We start from the raw sequence: 10,890 nt of genomic DNA, 5'->3' as shown, positions 1-10,890 counted from the left end.
GGGGCTTAGTTGCTCTGCCGCATGTGGGATCTTCCCGGACAGGGCTCAAACATGTGTCCTCTGCATCGGCAGGCGGACTCTCAACCACTGCACCACCAGGGAAGCCCTTGGTTTTTTTTTTTTCACTTTTTTTTTTCTTTTGCCACACCATGTGGCATGCAGGATCTTAGTTCCCCAACCAGGGATCGAAACTGGGTCTCCTGCAGTGGAAGCTTGGAGTCTTAACCACTGGACCTCCAGGGAAGTCCCCATTACAGAGTATTGAGTAGAGTTCCCTGTGCTATACAGTTGGTCCTTATTAGTTATCTATTTTATATATAGTAGTGTGTATATGTCAATCCCAATCTCCTAATCTATCCCTCCCCCCCTTACCCCGTAGAAAGCATAAATTTGTTTTCTACATCTATAACTCTGTTTCTGTTTCATAGATAAGTTCATTGGTACCTATTTTTTTAGATTCCACATATAAGCGATATCATATGATATTTGTCTTTCTCTGTCTGACTTACTTCACTCAGTATGATAATCTCTAGGCCCATCCATGTCACTGAAAATGGCATTATTTCATTCTTTTTTTAATGGCTGAGTACTATTCCATTGTATATATGTACCACATCTTCTTTATCCATTCCTCTGTTGATGGACATTTAGGTTGCTTCCATGTCTTGGCTATTGTGAATAGTGCTGCAATGAACACTGGGGTGCATGTATCTTTTCGAATTATGTTTTTTTCCAGATATATGCCCAGGAGTGGGATTGCTGGATCATATGGTAGCTCTTAAATTCTTTTTTTTTAAAAATAGTGCTCATGTGAAACACTTAAAATATACAAAATTACAAGCAACAGCATAACTATTTACCATCCACCCACATTTAACACATCTTAAAATTTTGCCATATTTACTTAAAATTTTCTCTTTTTAAAAAAAACAAGAAATAAAACAAGACAAATACATCTGAGGCACTGTTTGAAGACTTCCCTAATCCCTTTCCACTGCATCTCCCCAGAGCTTGACACTACCCTAAGACTAGCATGCTTTTTGTTTCCATCTTTGTTTTTATACTTTTGTAATATGTGTGACATCTCACATTTCAAATCCCTTACCCTCATTATTCATTTTTGTTTTTCTCTTGGGAGTTCATTTTGATTGATAGTCAACTTCATTTACCTATTTCTCCTTCCTTGTCACTATCCAAAAGTATACATTCTTGAAAGGGGAAGAAAAATTCTCATTCAAAATTCCAGAACTTAACTATTAAATGAGAGTAACAATTATAGAAAATTATACCATTTGGTAGTGCAGGTTCTCTAAAGAATCCTTAACAACCTCTGCTAGTTTCCTTGTCCTATGGAGAAACAATTTCTACAGGATGTAGAATAACAGTTTCATTTCATTTATAACCAGTGCCCTTTGGGAAGGCTCAGAAAAAGAGCTGCTAAACACTTGGATGGACTGGTAAATTTCTCACACTTATTCATCAATTTTGTCTCTCTTACAAGGTAAGCACCGGGGAAACCTCTGTCTTGCAGAGTGTTGTAGAAAATACCAGCATGTAATAAAAGATCTGGAACAATAGTGATGACAGTCACTGTTCTGGATATAAGGCACTGAGGAAAAAAGGACTGAGACAAATCATGACAAATATTAAGCTTTATTTGGAATAGAATCACATACCCTAAAATTACAGACCAAAAGAAAATTAGAGTCAGCATTATTAAATCCCCGTCAGCTAAAAATGGTTGGGGTGATAATCATCACTTACTTTGGAACATCTTACATTAATATCAGCGTACAAAGCAATATTCCAACAACTGGTGGAAAATACAACCTTCTGCATTTTATAAATATTGCTGCTGTGAGGCACTGAGAGTCCAAGCTACTTGATAAAATTATATAAGTCAGTGAATGGTCAAGCCAGGATTTGAACTCTGATGGGGAGAATAATATTAAGCATTCAAAGAAGATCTTGCTGTTAGGCAACAGGAAATCTTTCCAAAGCAAATGAACCACTATGCATCTGAAATAAGGAGCAAATTAATTCCCCATTTGGGGAACATCTGTCAGATTGGTAGATGGCCACCTGGGAAAATGGCCCTTGTCTAAGATCCTGAGAGACTGGAGCCATGTAAGAAACTCCCATTAGTATCCAATGAAGTGTGTCAGACTGAAGCATCTTGTTGTGAGGATGTTAAACTATGTGCCATCCTGCATCTGAGACTCCAACATCAAAATTCAAAAAGAAAAGCATCTTTGAACACCTTTTCTAGCTTACTAAGAGGGTATGACAAAATGCCCGGGGAAATCAGAGATGATGAGGGGAATTTCGTAAGCATGGAAAAACAATCTTTACCCATGAGGCACTGTTACTGAGAATAGCAAAGGAAAAGTCCAACATCAAATGCAGACCTTGGTATATTTCCTCCTATTTTCCTGGTTCTCCGCATTCATTACTGCACAGCTTTTCACAGCTACTCTTAACTGTTGGAAAAACCATCACTTAAAATGTTTAAATATGATATTGATTTCATCTCTGTCTACCATCACTCTAAGAATAGCTAACATTTATTGAGTAATTCCTTCATGTAAGGCACTGTGCTAAGTACTTCATATGCATTTTTTCCATATCATCTTTATAGTAACTTGTATAAAGTGGTATTTGGGGGGGTGGATAGATAACCCAGTAAAAATCCATCTAAGCAAAAGAGAATAAAGAAAAAGACCACATAACAAGAAGCCCAAGGCTGGCTTTAGGTGTGCCTTGATACAAGGCTCAATGCATGGCCCACTTTCCTCCCTCACCATTCCTCTACTCTCTCTGAGTTAGTCCTATTCTCCACTTGGCTTGAGTCTCATAATTTCAAGATGGTAGCCAGTAGCTCCAAACCTTTCTTCCTCTCAAATTCAGATCTAGTTGAGAAAGTATCTGCCTCTGATGCAGAATTCTCAGCAAAAGTCTCTGAGTTCTGAGTGGGTCACATGCTGATCCCTGCACCAGTCACTGAGGCCAGGGAAAGTGGAATGCCATTTTCTTAGGCCCAGGTACCATGATGCATCTCTGAGTGGTAAAGTGAAGCCCCACCCAGAGCCCCCAGGGTTGAGAGCAGGGGATGGGGTGATTCCTCAAGGAAAATTCCAAAAGAAGGTTAAATGCAGAGTGGAAAAATACCCGATCCATACAAAATTTATAAGATAAGACAGAAAGGTTGGAAATATTCTTGGGTGAGAGAAATAGCATGAGGCAAAAGTGTGGAGGGAAATAAATGTGGTTTTCTCTAAGGAGACGGGGTCCATTACCTTGGCAGAATAGAGCAGCTGAGCAGTGGAGAAAACACCAGAAAGGCAGGACATATCCAGGGTATGGAAAGCCTTCGATTAGACCTGCGTGTTTAGACCTGATTCAATAGGCAATAGTGTCATTGTACAGACGTGGAGGAATAAGATGAAAAATACTTGTGAGGAAATGGGTTTTCTGGAATACCAGAAAACTGGACACAGAGATGTGATTCAGAAACACCCGGCTGTTAACTCTGCTTTCATTAATGCCCCATTCTGAAGTCTTGACCTTATTGATGCTGAGTTTGGTTTAAGAGCAAGGAGAACTTTAGGGATGTTTATAAACATTCCCTTAAATGGAAGCACGTGAACTATTAGTGTGAATTTTTCTGGACTATTGATATTGAATATAATGCTTGAGATTAAAAGAGCAAGGTCTTAATAGAAAACAAATTTACGGGGAGACCTTCAAGATGGCAGAGGAGTGAGGCATGGAGATCGCCTTCCTCCCCACAAATATGTCAGAAATACATCTACACGTGGAACAACTCCTACAGAACACCTACTGAACACTGGCAGAATACCTCAGACCTCCCAAAAGGCAAGAAACTCCCCACGTACCTGGGTAGGGTAAAAGAAAAAACAGAGACAAAAGAATAGGGACGGGACCTGCACCAGCGGGAGGGAGCTGTGAAGGAGGAAAGCTTTCCACACACTAGAAGCCCCTTCGCGGGCGGAGACTGCGGGTGGCAGAGGGGGAAAGCTTCGGAGCCACAGAGGAGAGCAGAGCAACAGGGGTGCGGAGGCCAAAGCGTAAAGATTCCCGCACAGAGGATCGGTGCTGACCAGCACTCACCAGGCCGAAAGGCTTGTCTGCTCACCTGCCGGGGCGGGCGGGGCTGGGAGCTGAGGCTCGGGCTTCGGTCGGTTCGCAGGGAGAGGACTGGGGTTGGCGGCGAACACAGCCTGCACCGCAGGTAGCCAGGAGGGAGTCTGGGAAAAGTCTGGACCTGCCGAAGAGGCAAGAGACTTTTTCTTCCCTCTTTGTTTCCTGGGGCGCGAGGAGAGGGGATTAAGAGCGCTGCTTAAAGGAGCTCCAGAGACGGGCGCAAGCCGCGGCTAAAAGCGCGGACCCCAGAGACGGGCATGAGACGCTAAGCTGCTGCTGCCGCCACCAAGAAGCCTGTGTGTGAGCACAGGTCACTATCCGCACCGCCCCTCCCGGGAGCCTGTGCAGCCCGCCACTGCCAGGGTCCCGGGATCCAGGGACAACTTCCCCGGGAGGACGCACGGCATGCCTCAGGCTGGTGCAAAGTCACACCGGCCTCTGCCGCCGCAGGATCGCCCCGCACTCTGTGCCCCTCCCTCCCCCCGGCCTGAGTGAGCCAGAGTCCTCGAGTCAGCTGCTCCTTTAACCCCGTCCTGTCTGAGCAAAGAACAGACGCCCTCAGGCGACCTACACGCAGAATGGAGAAAATACAAGAAACGTTTAATAAGGACCTAGAAGAACTAAAGAGCAAACAAACAATGATGAACAACACAATAAATGAAATTAAAATTTCTCTACAAGGAATCAATAGCAGAATAACTGAGGCAGAAGAATGGTTAAGTGACCTGGAAGATAAAATAGTGGAAATAACTATCACAGAGCAGAATAAAGAAAAAAGAATGAAAAGAAGTGAGTAGAGTCTCAGAGACCTCTGGGACAACATTAAACGCACCAACATTCAGATTATAGGGGGTTCCAGAAGAAGAGGAGAAAAAGAAAGGGACTGAGAAAATATTTGAAGAGATTATAGTTGAAAACTTCCTTAATATGGGAAAGGAAATAGTTAATCAAGTCCAGGAAACGCAGAGAGTCCCATACAGGATAAATCCAAGGAGAAACACGCCAAGAGACATATTAATCAAACTATCAAAAATTAAATACAAAGAAAAAATATTAAAAGCAGCAAGGGAAAAACAAATAACATACAAGGGAATCCCCATAAGGTTAACAGCAGATCTTTCAGCAGAAACTCTGAAAGCCAGAAGGGAGTGGCAGGACATATTTAAAGTGATGAAAGAGAAAAACCAACAACCAAGATTACTCTACCCAGCAAGGATCTCATTTGGATTCGACGGAGAAATTAAAACCTTTACAGACAAGCAAAAGCTAAGAGAATTCAGCACCACCAAACCAGCTTTACAACAAATGCTAAAGGAACGTCCCTAGGAAGGAAACACAAGAGAAGGAAAAGACCTGTAATAACAAACCCAAAACAATTAAGAAAATGGTAATAGGAACATACATACCTATAATTATCTTAAATGCAAATGGATTAAATGCACCAACCAAAAGACAAAGACTGGCTGAATGGATACATAAACAAGACCCTATATATGCTGTCTACAAGACACCCACTTCAGACCTGGGGACACATACAGACTGAAAGTGAGAGGATGGAAAAAGATATTCCTTGCAAATGGAAATCAAAAGAAAGCTGGAGGAGCAATTCTCATATCACACAAAATAGACTTTAAAATAAAGACTATTACAAGAGACAAAGAAGGACACTACATAATGATCAAGGGATCAATCCAAGAAGAAGATATAAGGATTGTAAATATTTATGTACCCAACATAGGAGCACCTCAATACATAAGGCAAATGCTAACAGCCATAAAAGGGAAAATAGACAGTAACACAATCATAGTAGGGGACTTTAACACCCCACTTTCACCAATCGACAGATCATCCAAAATGAAAATAAATAAGGAAACACAAGCTTTAAATGATGCATTAAACAAGATGGACTTAATTGATATTATTAGGACATTCCATCCAAAAACAACAGAATACACTTTCTTCTCAAGTGCTCATGGAACATTCTCCAGGATAGATCATATCTTGGGTCACAAATCAAGCCTTGGTAAATTTTTAAAAACTGAAATCATATCAAGTATCATTTCCAACTACAACGCTATGAAACTGGATATCAATTACAGGAAAAAAATCTGTAAAAACTACAAACACATGGAGGCTAAACAATACACTACTAAATAACCAAGAGATCACTGAAGAAATCAAAGAAGAAATAAAAAAATACCTAGAAACAAATGACAATGAAAACACAATGACGCAAAACCTATGGGATACAGCAAAAGCAGTTCTAAGATGTAAGTTTATAGCAATACAATCCTACCTCAAGAAACAAGAAACATTTCAAATAAACAACCTAATCTTACACCTAAAGCAATTAAAGAAAGAAGAACAAAAGACCACAAAGGTAGCAGAAGAAATCATAAAGATCAGATCAGAAATAAATGACAAAGAAATGAATGAAACGATAGCAAAGATCAATAAAACTAAAAGCTGGTTCTTTGAGAAGATAAACAAAATTGATAAACCATTAGTAAGACTCATTAAGAAAAAAAAGGTGAAGACTCAGATCAATAGAATTAGAAATGAAAAAGGAGAAGTAACAGCTGACACTGCAGAAATACAAAGGATCATGAGAGATTACTACAACCACCTATATGCCAATAAAATGGACAAACTGGAAGAAATGGACAAACTCTCAGAAAAGCACAACATACTGAGACTGAACCAGGAAGAAATAGAAAATATAAACAGACCAATCACAAGCACTGAAATTGAGACTGTGATTAAAAATCTTCCAACAAACAAAAGCCCAGGACCAGATGGCTTCACAGGCGAAGTCTATCAAACATTTAGAGAAGAGCTAACACCTATCCTTCTCAAACTCTTCCAAAATATAGCACAGGGAGGAACACTCCCAAACTCATTCTACGAGGCCACCATCACCCTGATACCAAAACTAGACAAAGGTGTCACAAGGAAAGAAAACTACAGGCCAATATCACTCATGAACATATATGCAAAAATCCTCAACAAAATACTAGCAAACAGAATCCAAGAACACATTAAAAGGATCATACACCATGATCAAGTGGGGTTTATCCCAGGAATGCAAGGATTCTTCAGTACATGCAAATCAATCAATGTGATAAACCATATTAACAAACTGAAGGAGAAAAACCATATGATCATCTCAATAGATACAGAAAAAGCTTTTGACAAATTCAACACCCATTTATGATAAAAAGCCCTCCAGGGGCTTCCCTGGTGGCGCAGTGGTTGAGAGTCCGCCTGCCGATGCAGGGGACACGGGTTCATGCCCCAGTCCAGGAAGATCCCACATGCCGCAGAGTGCCTGGGCCCGTGAGCCATGGCCACTGAGCCTGTGCGTCTGGAGCCTGTGCTCCACAACGGGAGAGGCCACAACAGTGAGAGGCCCGCGTACCACAAAAAAAAACCAAAAAAAAAAAAACCCTCCAGAAAGTACGCATAGAGGGAACGTACCTCAACATAATAAAGGCCATATATGACAAAACCCACAGCCAACATCGTTCTCAATGGTGAAAAACTGAAACCATTTCCTCTAAGATCAGGAAAAAGACAAGGTTGTCCACTCTCACCACTACTATTCAACATAGTTTTGGAAGTTTTGGCCACAGCAATCAGAGAAGAAAAAGAAATAAAAAGAATCCAAATCAGAAAAGAAGAAGTAAAACTGTCACTATTTGAAGACGACATGACACTATACATAGAGAATCCTAAAGATGCTACCAGAAAACTACTAGAGCTAATCAATGAATTTGGTAAAGTAGCAGGATACAAAATTAATGCACAGAAATCTCTTGCATTCTTATACACTAATGATGAAAAATTGAAAGAGAAATTAAGGAAACACTCCCATTTACCACTGCAAGAAAAAGAATCAAATACCTAGGAATAAACCTACCTAAGGAGGCAAAAGATCTGTATGCAGAAAACTGTAAGACACTGAAAGAAATTAAAGATGATACAAACAGATGGAAAGATATACCATGTTCTTGGATTGGAAGAATCAATATTGTGAAAATGACTATACTACCCAAAGCAAACTACAGATTCAATGCAATCCCTATCAAACTACCAATGGTATTTTTCACAGAACTAGGAAAAAAACTTTTACAATTTGTATGGAAACACAAAAGACCCCGATAGCCAAAGCAATCTTGAGAAAGAGAAACAGAGCTGGAACAATCAGGCTCCCAGACTTCAGACTATACTACAAAGCTACAGTAATCAAGACAGTATGGTACTGGCACAAAAACAGAAATATAGATCAATGGAACAGGATAGAAAGCCCAGAGATAAACCCATGCACATATGGTCACCTTATTTTTGATAAAGGAGGCAAGAATATACAATGGAGAAACGACAGCCTCTTCAATAAGTGGTGCTGGGAAAACTGGACAGCTACATGTAAAAGAATGAAATTAGAACACACCCTAACACCATACACGAAAATAAACTCAAAATGGATTAAACACCTAAATGTAAGGCCAGACACTATAAAACTCTTAGAGGAAAACACAGGCAGAACACTCTATGTCATAAATCACAGCAAGATCCTTTTTGATCCACCTCCTAGTGAAATGGAAATAAAAACAAAAATCAACAAATGGGACCTAATGAAACTTCAAAGCTTTTGCACAGCAAAGGAAACCATAAACAAGATGAAAAGACAACCTTCAGAATGGGAGAAAATATTTGCAAATGAAGCTACTGACAAAAGATTAATCTCCAAAATATACAGGCAGCTCATGCAGCTCAAATCAAAAACACAAACAACCCAATCCAAAAATGGGCAGAAGACCTAAATAGACATTTCTCCAAAGAAGATATACAGATTGCCAGCAAACATGAAAGGATGCTCAACATCACTAGTCATTAGAGAAATGCAAATCAAAACTACAATGAGGTATCACCTCACACCAGTCAGAATGGCCATCGTCAAAAAATCTACAAATAGTAAATGCTGGAGAGGGTGTGGAGAAAAGGGAACCCTCTTGCACTGTTGATGGGAATGTAAATTGATACAGCCACTATGGGGAACAGTATGGAGGTTTTAGTTGAAAAACTAAAAATAGAAGTACCATACGACCCAGAAATCCCACTACTGGACATATATCCTGAGAAAACCATAATTCAGAAAGAGTCATGTACCACAATGTTCATTGCATCTCTATGTACAATAGCCAGGACATGGAAGCAACCTAAGTGTCCATCGACAGATGAATGGATAAAGAAATGTGGCACATATATACAATGGAATATTACTCAGCCATAAAAAGAAACAAAATTGAGTTATTTGTAGTGAGGTGGATGGACCTAGAGACTGTCATACAGCGTGAAGTAAGTCAGTAAGAGAAAAATAAATACCATATGCTAACACATATATATGGAATCTAAACAAAACCCAAAATGGTTCTGAAGAACCTAGGGGCAGGACAGGAGTAAAGACACAGATGTAGACAATGGACTTGAGGACATGAGGATGAGGAAGGGTAAGCTGGGACAAAGTGAGAGAGTGGCATGTACTTATATATACTACTAAATGTAAAATAGATAGCTTAAAAAAAAATAAAAATAGATAGCTAGTGGGAAGCAGCTGCGTAGCACAGGGAGATCAGCTTGGTGCTTTGTGACCACCTAGAGGGGTGGGATATGGAGGGTGGGAGGGAGACGCACGAGGGAGGAGATATGGGGATATATGTATATGTATAGCTGATTCACTTTGTTATAAAGCAGAAACTAACACACCATTTGTAAAGCAATTATACTCCAATAAAGATGCTAAAAACAAAAACAAAAACAAATTTATGGCTACCTAAGGGGAAAGGGGGACGGATAAATTAGGAGTTTGGGATTAATAGATACACGCTACTATATATAAAATAGAAAAACAACAAGGACCTACTGTAGCACACAGGGAAGTCTAATCAATATCTTGTAATAACCTATAAGGGAAAAGAATCTGAAAAAGAATATATATGTAACTGAATCACTTTGCTGGACACTTGAAAACAACACAACACTATAAATCAACTACACTTCAGTTTTTTAAAAAAGAGCCAGGTCTTAGCAAGAATTGTGTTTTCATGATCTAGAAAGAACTAGACAATATTGCTGGCACCTCCAGGGCCCCATTAAGTATTTCAGGGGCCAAGAGAAGCTATACCGACATATGCTTTATGTGTTCCTCCCCTGCATGGCCTGGCTGATTGCAAGAAAACTGTGTTTCTATTTCATAGAGGGACTTAATATAACTTTACAGCTGAGAGTAGTGCAGGGGAGTCTGTGGCAGGGCGGATGTATGTGTATGTTAGGAGCGGCTTTCTCCACCAATCCACACCCCCAGAGCAACATCACAGTTGGTGTCAAAAGTAGGATTCGCACAGAGACTCTCCTGTTCCCGTGCTGGTCTTTGGAAGGGACGTTGAGAGGTTGAAGGAAGGAAATAAGAGCAAAAAATACCAGGATACAGACTGCCGAGTCCTTAATATGAGACTGAACGTTTTGAAGGATATTTTGAGGAAGAGATGGATTAGTGGAATTCATCTATTTCTTTACCTCCAACAGGTCAGCCCCAGTGAATACTTTTAAAAGTCATTTCTCAGGGTAAGATATCCTAGAGCAACATTCTCTGGCTTCTCCTAAATATGCCAGTCCTGGCATTGGGGAGGAGTAAAGATGCCCAAAGGTAAGGAAGGACTATGAACC

This window comes from Orcinus orca, chromosome 12 (genome assembly GCF_937001465.1).
Source record: "Orcinus orca chromosome 12, mOrcOrc1.1, whole genome shotgun sequence".
Taxonomy (NCBI): Eukaryota; Metazoa; Chordata; class Mammalia; order Artiodactyla; family Delphinidae; genus Orcinus; species Orcinus orca.
The sequence above is the reverse complement of the archived record's forward strand: the minus strand, read 5'-3'. Positions refer to the sequence as shown.